Source organism: Oncorhynchus mykiss, chromosome 30 (genome assembly GCF_057628025.1).
Source record: "Oncorhynchus mykiss isolate SJ-2025 chromosome 30, ASM5762802v1, whole genome shotgun sequence".
Lineage (NCBI taxonomy): Eukaryota > Metazoa > Chordata > Actinopteri > Salmoniformes > Salmonidae > Oncorhynchus > Oncorhynchus mykiss.
In genome coordinates, this window is record NC_143051.1 from 29882336 (window position 1) to 29898857 (window position 16522).

Consider the following 16522-nt stretch of genomic DNA (forward strand, 5'->3'; position numbering starts at 1 on the left):
CCTCCAACAACTGTAGCTCCCACGACAACTGCAGCTCCTACAACAGCTTTAGCATCTACGACAACCACTGCAGCCCTAACAACAACAATTGCTGCTCCTACGACCACTACAGCTCCAGAACCTATTACGACAACCAGTGCAGCTCCTGCTACAACAACTACAACAACTTCAGCTCCTACGACAACCACAACAACAGCACCTCCAACAACTGCTACTCCTACGACCACTGTAACTCCACAACCTACTACGACAACCAGTGCAGCTCCTACTACAACAACTGCTGTTCTAACGTCCACAGTGACTGCAGCACCTGCTACAATAACTACAACTTCAGCTCCTACGACAACCACAACCACAGCACCTCCAACAACTGTAGCTCCCACGATAACTGCAGCTCCTACAACAACTTTAGCATCTACTTCAACCACTGCAGCCCTAACTACAACAACTGCTGCTCCTACGACCACTGTAACTCCACGACCTACTACGACAGCCACGGCAGCTCTTACTACAACAACTACAACTTCAGCTCCTACGACAAGCACAACAACAGCACCTCCAACAACTACTACTCCTACGACCACTGTAACTCCACAACCTACTACGACAACCAGTGCAGCTCCTACTACAACAACTGCTGTTCTAACGTCCACAGTGACTGCAGCACCTGCTACAATAACTACAACTTCAGCTCCTACGACAACCACAACCACAGCACCTCCAACAACTGTAGCTCCCACAATAACTGCAGCTCCTACAACAGCTTTAGCATCTACGACAACCACTGCAGCCCTAACAACAACAACTGCAGCTCCTATGACATCCACAACAACAGCACCTACTACAACACCTGCAGTTCCTAAAACCGTAGCTCCCACGACCACTCCACCTGCTGTACTTACAACAACAATCACAACTACAGCTCCTGCTACAAACATTGTAGCTTCAACTTCCACCACAGCAGCTGCCTCTAAGACAACCACTGCAGCCCTAACAACAACAATTGCTGTTCCTATGACCACTACAGCTCCAGAACCTATTATGACAACCACTGCAGCTCCTGCTACAACAACTACAACAACTTCAGCTCCTACGACAACCACAACAACAGCAACTACAACAACTTTAGCTCCCACGACAACTGCAGCTCCTACAACAGCTTTAGCATCTACGACAACCACTGCAGCCCTAACTACAACAACTGCTGCTCCTACGACCACTGCAACTCCACAACCTACTACAACAACTACAACTTCAGCTCCTACGACAACCACAACAACAGCACCTACTACAACACCTGCAGTTCCTACAACTGAACCTCCCATGACCACTCCACCTGCTGTACTTACAACAACAATCACAACTACAGCTCCTGCTACAACAATTGTAGCTTCAACTTCCACCACAGCAGCTGCCTCTACGACAACCACTGCAGCCCTAACAACAACAATTGCTGCACCTACGACCACTACAGCTCCAGAACCTATTACGACAACCACTGCAGCTCCTGCTACAACAACTACAATTTCAGCTCCTACTACAACAACAGCACCTCCAACAACTGTAGCTCCCACGACAACTGCAGCTCCTACAACAGCTTTAGCATCTACGACAACCACTGCAGCCCAAACAACAACAACTGCTGCTCCTACGACCACTACAGCTCCAGAACCTATTACGACAACCACTGCAGCTCCTGCTACAACAACTACAACTTCAGCACCTACGACAACCACAACAACAGCACCTCCAACAACTGTAGCTCCCACGATAACTGCAGCTCCTACAACAGCTTTAGCATCTACAACAACCACTGCAGCCCTAACTACAACAACTGCTGCTCCTACGACCAATGTAACTCCACAACCTACTACGACAACCAGTGCAGCTCCTACTACAACAACTGCTGTTCTAACGACCACAGTGACTGCAGCACCTTCTACAATAACTACAACTTCAGCACCTACGACAACCACAACAACAGCACCTACAACAACTGTAGCTGCCACGACAACTGCAGCTCCTGCAACAGCATTAGCATCTACGACAACCACTGCAGCCCTAACAACAACAAATGCTGCTCCTACGACCACTACAGCTCCAGAACCTATTACGACAACCACTGCAGCTCCTGCTACAACAACTACAACAACTACAACTTCAGCACCTACGACAACCACAACAACAGCACCTCCAACAACTGTAGCTCCCACGATAACTGCAGCTCCTACAACAGCTTTAGCATCTACAACAACCACTGCAGCCCTAACTACAACAACTGCTGCTCCTACGACCACTGTAACTCCACAACCTAGTACGACAACCAGTGCAGCTCCTACTACAACAACTGCTGTTCTAACGACCACAGTGACTGCAGCACCTTCTACAATAACTACAACTTCAGCACCTACGACAACCACAACAACAGCACCTACAACAACTGTAGCTGCCACGACAACTGCAGCTCCTGCAACAGCTTTAGCATCTACGACAACCACTGCAGCCCTAACAACAACAACTGCTGCTCCTACGACCACTACAGCTCCAGAACCTATTACGACAACCACTGCAGCTCCTGCTACAACAACTACAACAACTACAACTTCAGCACCTACGACAACCACAACAACAGCACCTCCAACAACTGTAGCTCCCACGATAACTGCATCTCCTACAACAGCTTTAGCATCTACAACAACCACTGCAGCCCTAACTACAACAACTGCTGCTCCTACGACCACTGTAACTCCACAACCTACTACGACAACCAGTGCAGCTCCTACTACAACAACTGCTGTTCTAACGACCACAGTGACTGCAGCACCTTCTACATTAACTACAACTTCAGCACCTACGACAACCACAACAACAGCACCTACAACAACTGTAGCTGCCACGACAACTGCAGCTCTTGCAACAGCATTAACATCTACGACAACCACTGCAGCCGTAACAACAACAACTGCTGCTCCTACGACCACTACAGCTCCAGAACCTATTACGACAACCACTGCAGCTCCTGCTACAACAACTACAACAACTACAACTTCAGCTCCTACGACAACCACAACAACAGCACCTACAACAACTGTAGCTGCCATGACAACTGTAGCTCCTATAACAGCTTTAGCATCTACGACAACCACTGCAGCCCTAACAACAACAATTGCTGCTCCTACGACCACTACAGCTCCAGAACCTATTACGACAACCAGTGCAGCTCCTGCTACAACAACTACAACAACTTCAGCTCCTACGACAACCACAACAACAGCACCTCCAACAACTGCTACTCCTACGACCACTGTAATTCCACAACCTACTACGACAACCAGTGCAGCTCCTACTACAACAACTGCTGTTCTAACGTCCACAGTGACTGCAGCACCTGCTACAATAACTACAACTTCAGCTCCTACGACAACCACAACCACAGCACCTCCAACAACTGTAGCTCCCACGATAACTGCAGCTCCTACAACAACTTTAGCATCTACTTCAACCACTGCAGCCCTAACTACAACAACTGCTGCTCCTACGACCACTGTAACTCCACAACCTACTACGACAGCCACGGCAGCTCTTACTACAACAACTACAACTTCAGCTCCTACGACAAGCACAACAACAGCACCTCCAACAACTGTAGCTCCCACGATAACTGCAGCTCCTACAACAGCTTTAGCATCTACGACAACCACTACAGCCCTAACAACAACAACTGCTGCTCCTACGACATCCACAACAACAGCACCTACTACAACACCTGCAGTTCCTACAACTGTAGCTCCCACGACCACTCCACCTGCTGTACTTACAACAACAATCACAACTACAGCTCCTGCTAAAACAATTGTAGCTTCAACTTCCACCACAGCAGCTGCCTCTAAGACAACCACTGCAGCCCTAACAACAACAATTGCTGCTCCTACGACCACTACAGCTCCAGAACCTATTACGACAACCACTGCAGCTCCTGCTACAACAACTACAACAACTTCAGCTCCTACGACAACCACAACAACAGCACCTACAACAACTGTAGCTCCCACGACAACTGCAGCTCCTACAACAGCTTTAGCATCTACGACAACCACTGCAGCCCTAACTACAACAACTGCTGCTCCTACGACCACTGCAACTCCACAACCTACTACAACAACTACAACTTCAGCTCCTACGACAACCTCAACAACAGCACCTACTACAACACCTGTAGTTCCTACAACTGAACCTCCCATGACCACTCCACCTGCTGTACTTACAACAACAATCACAACTACAGCTCCTGCTACAACATTTGTAGCTTCAACTTCCACCACAGCAGCTGCCTCTACGACAACCACTGCAGCCCTAACAACAACAATTGCTGCACCTACGACCACTACAGCTCCAGAACCTATTACGACAACCACTGCAGCTCCAACTACAACAACTACAATTTCAGCTACTACTACAACAACAGCACCTCCAACAACTGTAGCTCCCACGACAACTGCAGCTCCTACAACAGCTTTAGCATCTACGACAACCACTGCAGCCCTAACAACAACAACTGCTGCTCCTACGACCACTACAGCTCCAGAACCTATTACGACAACCACTGCAGCTCCTGCTACAACAACTACAACAACTACAACTTCAGCACCTACGACAACCACAACAACAGCACCTCCAACAACTGTAGCTCCCACGATAACTGCAGCTCCTACAACAGCTTTAGCATCTACGACAACCACTGCAGCCCTAACTACAACAACTGCTGCTCCTTCGACCACTGTAACTCCACAACCTACTACGACAACCAGTGCAGCTCCTACTACAACAACTGCTGTTCTAACGACCACAGTGACTGCAGCACCTTCTACAATAACTACAACTTCAGCACCTACGACAACCACAACAACAGCACCTCCAACAACTGTAGCTCCCACGATAACTGCAGCTCCTACAACAGCTTTAGCATCTACAACAACCACTGCAGCCCTAACTACAACAACTGCTGCTCCTTCGACCACTGTAACTCCACAACCTACTACGACAACCAGTGCAGCTCCTACTACAACAACTGCTGTTCTAACGACCACAGTGACTGCAGCAGCTTCTACAATAACTACAACTTCAGCACCTACGACAACCACAACAACAGCACCTACAACAACTGTAGCTGCCACGACAACTGCAGCTCCTGCAACAGCATTAGCATCTACGACAACCACTGCAGCCCTAACAACAACAACTGCTGCTCCTACGACCACTACAGCTCCAGAACCTATTACGACAACCACTGCAGCTCCTGCTACAACAACTACAACTTCAGCTCCTACGACAACCACAACAACAGCACCTCCAACAACTGTAGCTCCCACGATAACTGCAGCTCCTACAACAGCTTTAGCATCTACAACAACCACTGCAGCCCTAACTACAACAACTGCTGCTCCTACGACCACTGTAACTCCACAACCTACTACGACAACCAGTGCAGCTCCTACTACAACAACTGCTGTTCTAACGACCACAGTGACTGCAGCACCTTCTACAATAACTACAACTTCAGCACCTACGACAACCACAACAACAGCACCTACAACAACTGTAGCTGCCACGACAACTGCAGCTCCTGCAACAGCATTAGCATCTACGACAACCACTGCAGCCCTAACAACAACAACTGCTGCTCCTACGACCACTACAGCTCCAGAACCTATTACGACAACCACTGCAGCTCCTGCTACAACAACTACAACAACTACAACTTCAGCTCCTACGACAACCACAACAACAGCACCTCCAACAACTGCTGCTCCTACGAGCACTGTAACTCCACAACCTACTTCGACAACCAGTGCAGCTCCTACTACAACAACTGCTGTTCTAACGACCACGGTGACTGCAGGACCTTCTACAATAACTACAACTTCAGCTCCTAAGACAACCACAACAACAGCACCTACATCAACTGTAGTTCCCATGACAACTGTAGCTCCTATAACAGCTTTAGCATCTACGACAACCACTGCAGCCCTAACAACAACAACTGCTGCTCTTACGACCACTGTAACTCCACGACCTACTACGACAGCCACGGCAGCTCTTACTACAACAACTACAACTTCAGCTCCTACGACAAGCACAACAACAGCACCTCCAACAACTGTAGCTCCCACGATAACTCCAGCTCCTACAACAGCTTTAGCATCTACGACAACCACTGCAGCCCTAACAACAACAACTGCTGCTCCTACGACATCCACAACAACAGCACCTACTACAACACCTGCAGTTCCTACAACTGTAGCTCCCACGACCACTCCACCTGCTGTACTTACAACAACAATCACAACTACAGCTCCTGCTACAACAATTGTAGCTTCAACTTCCACCACAGCAGCTGCCTCTAAGACAACCACTGCAGCCCTAACAACAACAATTGCTGCTCCTACGACCACTACAGCTCCAGAACCTATTACGACAACCACTGCAGCTCCTGCTACAACAACTACAACAACTTCAGCTCCTACGACAACCACAACAACAGCACCTACAACAACTGTAGCTCCCACAACAACTGCAGCTCCTACAACAGCTTTAGCATCTATGACAACCACTGCAGCCCTAACTACAACAACTGCTGCTCCTACGACCACTGCAACTCCACAACCTCCTACAACAACTACAACTTCAGCTCCTACGACAACCACAACAACAGCACCTACTACAACACCTGTAGTTCCTACAACTGAACCTCCCATGACCACTCCACCTGCTGTACTTACAACAACAATCACAACTACAGCTCCTGCTACAACAATTGTAGCTTCAACTTCCACCACAGCAGCTGCCTCTACGACAACCACTGCAGCCCTAACAACAACAATTGCTGTACCTACGACCACTACAGCTCCAGAACCTATTACGACAACCACTGCAGCTCCTGCTACAACAACTACAATTTCAGCTCCTACTACAACAACAGCACCTCCAACAACTGTAGCTCCCACGACAACTGCATCTCCTACAACAGCTTTAGCATCTACAACAACCACTGCAGCCCTAACTACAACAACTGCTGCTCCTACGACCACTACAGCTCCAGAACCTATTACGACAACCAGTGCAGCTCCTGCTACAACAACTACAACTTCAGCACCTACGACAACCACAACAACAGCACCTACAACAACTGTAGCTGCCACGACAACTGCAGCTCCTGCAACAGCATTAGCATCTACGACAACCACTGCAGCCCTAACAACAACAACTGCTGCTCCTACGACCACTACAGCTCCAGAACCTATTACGACAACCACTGCAGCTCCTGCTACAACAACTACAACAACTACAACTTCAGCACCTTCGACAACCACAACAACAGCACCTCCAACAACTGTAGCTCCCACGATAACTGCAGCTCCTACAACAGCTTTAGCATCTACAACAACCACTGCAGCCCTAACTACAACAACTGCTGCTCCTACGACCACTGTAACTCCACAACCTACTACGACAACCAGTGCAGCTCCTACTACAACAACTGCTGTTCTAACGACCACAGTGACTGCAGCACCTTCCACAATAACTACAACTTCAGTACCTAAGACAACCACAACAACAGCACCTACAACAACTGTAGCTGCCACGACAACTGCAGCTCCTACAACAGCTATAGCATCTACGACAACCACTGCAGCCCTAACAACAACAACTGCTGCTCCTACGACCACTACAGCTCCAGAACCTATTACGACAACCACTGCAGCTCCTGCTACAACAACTACAACTTCAGCTCCTACGACAACCACAACAACAGCACCTCCAACAACTGTGGCTCCCACAACAACTGCAGCTCCTACAACAGCTTTAGCATCTACAACAACCACTGCAGCCCTAACAACAACAACTGCTGCTCCTACGACCACTACAGCTCCAGAACCTATTACGACAACCACTGCAGCTCCTGCTACAACAACTACAATTTCAGCTACTACTACAACAACAGCACCTCCAACAACTGTAGCTCCATTGATAACTGCAGCTCCTACAACAGCTTTAGCATCTACAACAACCACTACAGCCCTAACTACAACAACTGCTGCTCCTACGACCACTGTAACTCCACAACCTACTACGACAACCACTGCAGCTCCTGCTACAACAACTACAATTTCAGCTACTACTACAACAACAGCACCTCCAACAACTGTAGCTCCATTGTTAACTGCAGCTCCTACAACAGCTTTACCATCTACAACAACCACTACAGCCCTAACTACAACAACTTCAGCTCCTACGACAACCACAACAACAGCACCTCCAACAACTGCTGCTCCTACGAGCACTGTAACTCCACAACTTAGTTCGACAACCAGTGCAGCTCCTACTACAACAACTGTTGTTCTAACGACCACGGTGACTGCAGCACCTTCTACAATAACTAAGACTTCAGCTCCAACGACAACCAAAACAACAGCACCTACATCAACTGTAGTTCCCATGACAACTGTAGCTCCTATAACAGCTTTAGCATCTACGACAACCACTGCAGACCTAACAACAACAACTGCTGCTCCTACGACCACTACAGCTCCAGAACCTATTACGACAACCACTGCAGCTCCTGCTACAACAACTACAACTTCAGTTCCTACGACAACCACAACAACAGCACCTCCAACAACTGTAGCTCCCACAACAACTGCAGCTCCTACAACAGCTTTAGCATCTACAACAACCACTGCAGCCCTAACAACAACAATTTCTGCTCCTACGACCACAACAGCTCCAGAACCTATTACGACAACCACTGCAGCTCCTGCTACAACAACTACAACTTCAGCTCCTACGACAACCACAACAACAGCACCTCCAACAACTGTAGCTCCCACGATAACTGCAGCTCCTACAACAGCTTTAGCATCTACTTCAACCACTGCAGCCCTAACTACAACAACTGCTGCTCCTACGACCACTGTAACTCCACGACCTACTACGACAGCCACGGCAGCTCTTACTACAACAACTACAACTTCAGCTCCTACGACAAGCACAACAACAGCACCTCCAACAACTGTAGCTCCCACGACAACTGCAGCTCCTACAACAGCTTTAGCATCTACAACAACCACTGCAGCCCTAACAACAACAATTGCTGCTCCTACGACCACTACAGCTCCAGAACCTATTACGACAACCAGTGCAGCTCCTGCTACAACAACTACAACAACTTCAGCTCCTACGACAACCACAACCACAGCACCTCCAACAACTGTAGCTCCCACGATAACTGCAGCTCCTACAACAGCTTTAGCATCTACGACAACCACTGCAGCCCTAACAACAACAACTGCAGCTCCTATGACATCCACAACAACAGCACCTACTACAACACCTGCAGTTCCTACAACCGTAGCTCCCACGACCACTCCACCTGCTGTACTTACAACAACAATCACAACTACAGCTCCTGCTACAAACATTGTAGCTTCAACTTCCACCACAGCAGCTGCCTCTAAGACAACCACTGCAGCCCTAACTACAACAACTGCTGCTCCTACGACCACTGTAACTCCACAACCTACTCCGACAACCAGAGCAGCTCCTACTACAACAACTGCTGTTCTAACAACAACGGTGACTGCAGCACCTTCTACAATAACTACAACTTCAGCTCCTACGACAACCACAACAACAGCACCTCCAACAACTGTAGCTCCCACGACAACTGCAGCTCCTACAACAGCTTTAGCATCTACGACAACCACTGCAGCCCTAACAACAACAATTGCTGCTCCTACGACCACTACAGCTCCAGAACCTATTACGACAACCAGTGCAGCTCCTGCTACAACAACTACAACAACTTCAGCTCCTACGACAACCACAACAACAGCACCTCCAACAACTGCTACTCCTACGACCACTGTAACTCCACAACCTACTACGACAACCAGTGCAGCTCCTACTACAACAACTGCTGTTCTAACGTCCACAGTGACTGCAGCACCTGCTACAATAACTACAACTTCAGCTCCTACGACAACCACAACCACAGCACCTCCAACAACTGTAGCTCCCACGATAACTGCAGCTCCTACAACAACTTTAGCATCTACTTCAACCACTGCAGCCCTAACTACAACAACTGCTGCTCCTACGACCACTGTAACTCCACAACCTACTACGACAGCCACGGCAGCTCTTACTACAACAACTACAACTTCAGCTCCTACGACAAGCACAACAACAGCACCTCCAACAACTACTACTCCTACGACCACTGTAACTCCACAACCTACTACGACAACCAGTGCAGCTCCTACTACAACAACTGCTGTTCTAACGTCCACAGTGACTGCAGCACCTGCTACAATAACTACAACTTCAGCTCCTACGACAACCACAACCACAGCACCTCCAACAACTGTAGCTCCCACGATAACTGCAGCTCCTACAACAGCTTTAGCATCTACGACAACCACTGCAGCCCTAACAACAACAACTGCAGCTCCTATGACATCCACAACAACAGCACCTACTACAACACCTGCAGTTCCTACAACCGTAGCTCCCACGACCACTCCACCTGCTGTACTTACAACAACAATCACAACTACAGCTCCTGCTACAAACATTGTAGCTTCAACTTCCACCACAGCAGCTGCCTCTAAGACAACCACTGCAGCCCTAACAACAACAATTGCTGCTCCTATGACCACTACAGCTCCAGAACCTATTATGACAACCACTGCAGCTCCTGCTACAACAACTACAACAACTTCAGCTCCTACGACAACCACAACAACAGCAACTACAACAACTTTAGCTCCCACGACAACTGCAGCTCCTACAACAGCTTTAGCATCTACGACAACCACTGCAGCCCTAACTACAACAACTGCTGCTCCTACGACCACTGCAACTCCACAACCTACTACAACAACTACAACTTCAGCTCCTACGACAACCACAACAACAGCACCTACTACAACACCTGCAGTTCCTACAACTGAACCTCCCATGACCACTCCACCTGCTGTACTTACAACAACAATCACAACTACAGCTCCTGCTACAACAATTGTAGCTTCAACTTCCACCACAGCAGCTGCCTCTACGACAACCACTGCAGCCCTAACAACAACAATTGCTGCACCTACGACCACTACAGCTCCAGAACCTATTACGACAACCACTGCAGCTCCTGCTACAACAACTACAATTTCAGCTCCTACTACAACAACAGCACCTCCAACAACTGTAGCTCCCACGACAACTGCAGCTCCTACAACAGCTTTAGCATCTACGACAACCACTGCAGCCCAAACAACAACAACTGCTGCTCCTACGACCACTACAGCTCCAGAACCTATTACGACAACCACTGCAGCTCCTGCTACAACAACTACAACTTCAGCACCTACGACAACCACAACAACAGCACCTCCAACAACTGTAGCTCCCACGATAACTGCAGCTCCTACAACAGCTTTAGCATCTACAACAACCACTGCAGCCCTAACTACAACAACTGCTGCTCCTACGACCACTGTAACTCCACAACCTACTACGACAACCAGTGCAGCTCCTACTACAACAACTGCTGTTCTAACGACCACAGTGACTGCAGCACCTTCTACAATAACTACAACTTCAGCACCTACGACAACCACAACAACAGCACCTACAACAACTGTAGCTGCCACGACAACTGCAGCTCCTGCAACAGCATTAGCATCTACGACAACCACTGCAGCCCTAACAACAACAACTGCTGCTCCTACGACCACTACAGCTCCAGAACCTATTACGACAACCACTGCAGCTCCTGCTACAACAACTACAACAACTACAACTTCAGCACCTACGACAACCACAACAACAGCACCTCCAACAACTGTAGCTCCCACGATAACTGCAGCTCCTACAACAGCTTTAGCATCTACAACAACCACTGCAGCCCTAACTACAACAACTGCTGCTCCTACGACCACTGTAACTCCACAACCTACTACGACAACCAGTGCAGCTCCTACTACAACAACTGCTGTTCTAACGACCACAGTGACTGCAGCACCTTCTACAATAACTACAACTTCAGCACCTACGACAACCACAACAACAGCAAGTACAACAACTGTAGCTGCCACGACAACTGCAGCTCCTGCAACAGCATTAGCATCTACGACAACCACTGCAGCCCTAACAACAACAACTGCTGCTCCTACGACCACTACAGCTCCAGAACCTATTACGATAACCACTGCAGCTCCTGCTACAACAACTACAACAACTACAACTTCAGCACCTACGACAACCACAACAACAGCACCTCCAACAACTGTAGCTCCCACGATAACTGCATCTCCTACAACAGCTTTAGCATCTACAACAACCACTGCAGCCCTAACTACAACAACTGCTGCTCCTACGACCACTGTAACTCCACAACCTACTACGACAACCAGTGCAGCTCCTACTACAACAACTGCTGTTCTAACGACCACAGTGACTGCAGCACCTTCTACATTAACTACAACTTCAGCACCTACGACAACCACAACAACAGCACCTACAACAACTGTAGCTGCCACGACAACTGCAGCTCTTGCAACAGCATTAACATCTACGACAACCACTGCAGCCGTAACAACAACAACTGCTGCTCCTACGACCACTACAGCTCCAGAACCTATTACGACAACCACTGCAGCTCCTGCTACAACAACTACAACAACTTCAGCTCCTACGACAACCACAACAACAGCACCTCCAACAACTGCTACTCCTACGACCACTGTAATTCCACAACCTACTACGACAACCAGTGCAGCTCCTACTACAACAACTGCTGTTCTAACGTCCACAGTGACTGCAGCACCTGCTACAATAACTACAACTTCAGCTCCTACGACAACCACAACCACAGCACCTCCAACAACTGTAGCTCCCACGATAACTGCAGCTCCTACAACAACTTTAGCATCTACTTCAACCACTGCAGCCCTAACTACAACAACTGCTGCTCCTACGACCACTGTAACTCCACAACCTACTACGACAGCCACGGCAGCTCTTACTACAACAACTACAACTTCAGCTCCTACGACAAGCACAACAACAGCACCTCCAACAACTGTAGCTCCCACGATAACTGCAGCTCCTACAACAGCTTTAGCATCTACGACAACCACTACAGCCCTAACAACAACAACTGCTGCTCCTACGACATCCACAACAACAGCACCTACTACAACACCTGCAGTTCCTACAACTGTAGCTCCCACGACCACTCCACCTGCTGTACTTACAACAACAATCACAACTACAGCTCCTGCTAAAACAATTGTAGCTTCAACTTCCACCACAGCAGCTGCCTCTAAGACAACCACTGCAGCCCTAACAACAACAATTGCTGCTCCTACGACCACTACAGCTCCAGAACCTATTACGACAACCACTGCAGCTCCTGCTACAACAACTACAACAACTTCAGCTCCTACGACAACCACAACAACAGCACCTACAACAACTGTAGCTCCCACGACAACTGCAGCTCCTACAACAGCTTTAGCATCTACGACAACCACTGCAGCCCTAACTACAACAACTGCTGCTCCTACGACCACTGCAACTCCACAACCTACTACAACAACTACAACTTCAGCTCCTACGACAACCTCAACAACAGCACCTACTACAACACCTGTAGTTCCTACAACTGAACCTCCCATGACCACTCCACCTGCTGTACTTACAACAACAATCACAACTACAGCTCCTGCTACAACATTTGTAGCTTCAACTTCCACCACAGCAGCTGCCTCTACGACAACCACTGCAGCCCTAACAACAACAATTGCTGCACCTACGACCACTACAGCTCCAGAACCTATTACGACAACCACTGCAGCTCCTGCTACAACAACTACAATTTCAGCTCCTACTACAACAACAGCACCTCCAACAACTGTAGCTCCCACGACAACTGCAGCTCCTACAACAGCTTTAGCATCTACGACAACCACTGCAGCCCTAACAACAACAACTGCTGCTCCTACGACCACTACATCTCCAGAACCTATTACGACAACCACTGCAGCTCCTGCTACAACAACTACAACAACTACAACTTCAGCACCTACGACAACCACAACAACAGCACCTCCAACAACTGTAGCTCCCACGATAACTGCAGCTCCTACAACAGCTTTAGCATCTACAACAACCACTGCAGCCCTAACTACAACAACTGCTGCTCCTTCGACCACTGTAACTCCACAACCTACTACGACAACCAGTGCAGCTCCTACTACAACAACTGCTGTTCTAACGACCACAGTGACTGCAGCACCTTCTACAATAACTACAACTTCAGCACCTACGACAACCACAACAACAGCACCTCCAACAACTGTAGCTCCCACGATAACTGCAGCTCCTACAACAGCTTTAGCATCTACAACAACCACTGCAGCCCTAACTACAACAACTGCTGCTCCTCCGACCACTGTAACTCCACAACCTACTACGACAACCAGTGCAGCTCCTACTACAACAACTGCTGTTCTAACGACCACAGTGACTGCAGCACCTTCTACAATAACTACAACTTCAGCACCTACGACAACCACAACAACAGCACCTACAACAACTGTAGCTGCCACGACAACTGCAGCTCCTGCAACAGCATTAGCATCTACGACAACCACTGCAGCCCTAACAACAACAACTGCTGCTCCTACGACCACTACAGCTCCAGAACCTATTACGACAACCACTGCAGCTCCTGCTACAACAACTACAACTTCAGCTCCTACGACAACCACAACAACAGCACCTCCAACAACTGTAGCTCCCACGATAACTGCAGCTCCTACAACAGCTTTAGCATCTACAACAACCACTGCAGCCCTAACTACAACAACTGCTGCTCCTACGACCACTGTAACTCCACAACCTACTACGACAACCAGTGCAGCTCCTACTACAACAACTGCTGTTCTAACGACCACAGTGACTGCAGCACCTTCTACAATAACTACAACTTCAGCACCTACGACAACCACAACAACAGCACCTACAACAACTGTAGCTGCCACGACAACGGCAGCTCCTGCAACAGCATTAGCATCTACGACAACCACTGCAGCCCTAACAACAACAACTGCTGCTCCTACGACCACTACAGCTCCAGAACCTATTACGACAACAACTGCAGCTCCTGCTACAACAACTACAACAACTACAACTTCAGCTCCTACGACAACCACAACAACAGCACCTCCAACAACTGCTGCTCCTACGAGCACTGTAACTCCACAACCTACTTCGACAACCAGTGCAGCTCCTACTACAACAACTGCTGTTCTAACGACCACGGTGACTGCAGCACCTTCTACAATAACTACAACTTCAGCTCCTAAGACAACCACAACAACAGCACCTACATCAACTGTAGTTCCCATGACAACTGTAGCTCCTATAACAGCTTTAGCATCTACGACAACCACTGCAGCCCTAACAACAACAATTGCTGCTCCTACGACCACTACAGCTCCAGAACCTATTACGACAACCAGTGCAGCTCCTGCTACAACAACTACAACAACTTCAGCTCCTACGACAACCACAACAACAGCACCTCCAACAACTGCTACTCCTACGACCACTGTAACTCCACAACCTACTACGACAACCAGTGCAGCTCCTACTACAACAACTGCTGTTCTAACGTCCACAGTGACTGCAGCATCTGCTACAATAACTACAACTTCAGCTCCTACGACAACCACAACCACAGCACCTCCAACAACTGTAGCTCCCACGATAACTGCAGCTCCTACAACAACTTTAGCATCTACTTCAACCACTGCAGCCCTAACTACAACAACTGCTGCTCTTACGACCACTGTAACTCCACGACCTACTACGACAGCCACGGCAGCTCTTACTACAACAACTACAACTTCAGCTCCTACGACAAGCACAACAACAGCACCTCCAACAACTGTAGCTCCCACGATAACTCCAGCTCCTACAACAGCTTTAGCATCTACGACAACCACTGCAGCCCTAACAACAACAACTGCTGCTCCTACGACATCCACAACAACAGCACCTACTACAACACCTGCAGTTCCTACAACTGTAGCTCCCACGACCACTCCACCTGCTGTACTTACAACAACAATCACAACTACAGCTCCTGCTACAACAATTGTAGCTTCAACTTCCACCACAGCAGCTGCCTCTAAGACAACCACTGCAGCCCTAACAACAACAATTGCTGCTCCTACGACCACTACAGCTCCAGAACCTATTACGACAACCACTGCAGCTCCTGCTACAACAACTACAACAACTTCAGCTCCTACGACAACCACAACAACAGCACCTACAACAACTGTAGCTCCCACAACAACTGCAGCTCCTACAACAGCTTTAGCATCTATGACAACCACTGCAGCCCTAACTACAACAACTGCTGCTCCTACGACCACTGCAACTCCACAACCTACTA

At 48.6% G+C, this 16522-nt stretch overlaps 1 protein-coding gene across 1 annotated transcript in view; it reads left to right on the top strand.

The window, feature by feature from the left end:
• The window catches only part of LOC149970257 (uncharacterized), a 122493-nt gene that overhangs the window by 45253 nt on the left and 60718 nt on the right, over positions 1–16522 (top strand). The window lies entirely within an intron of this gene.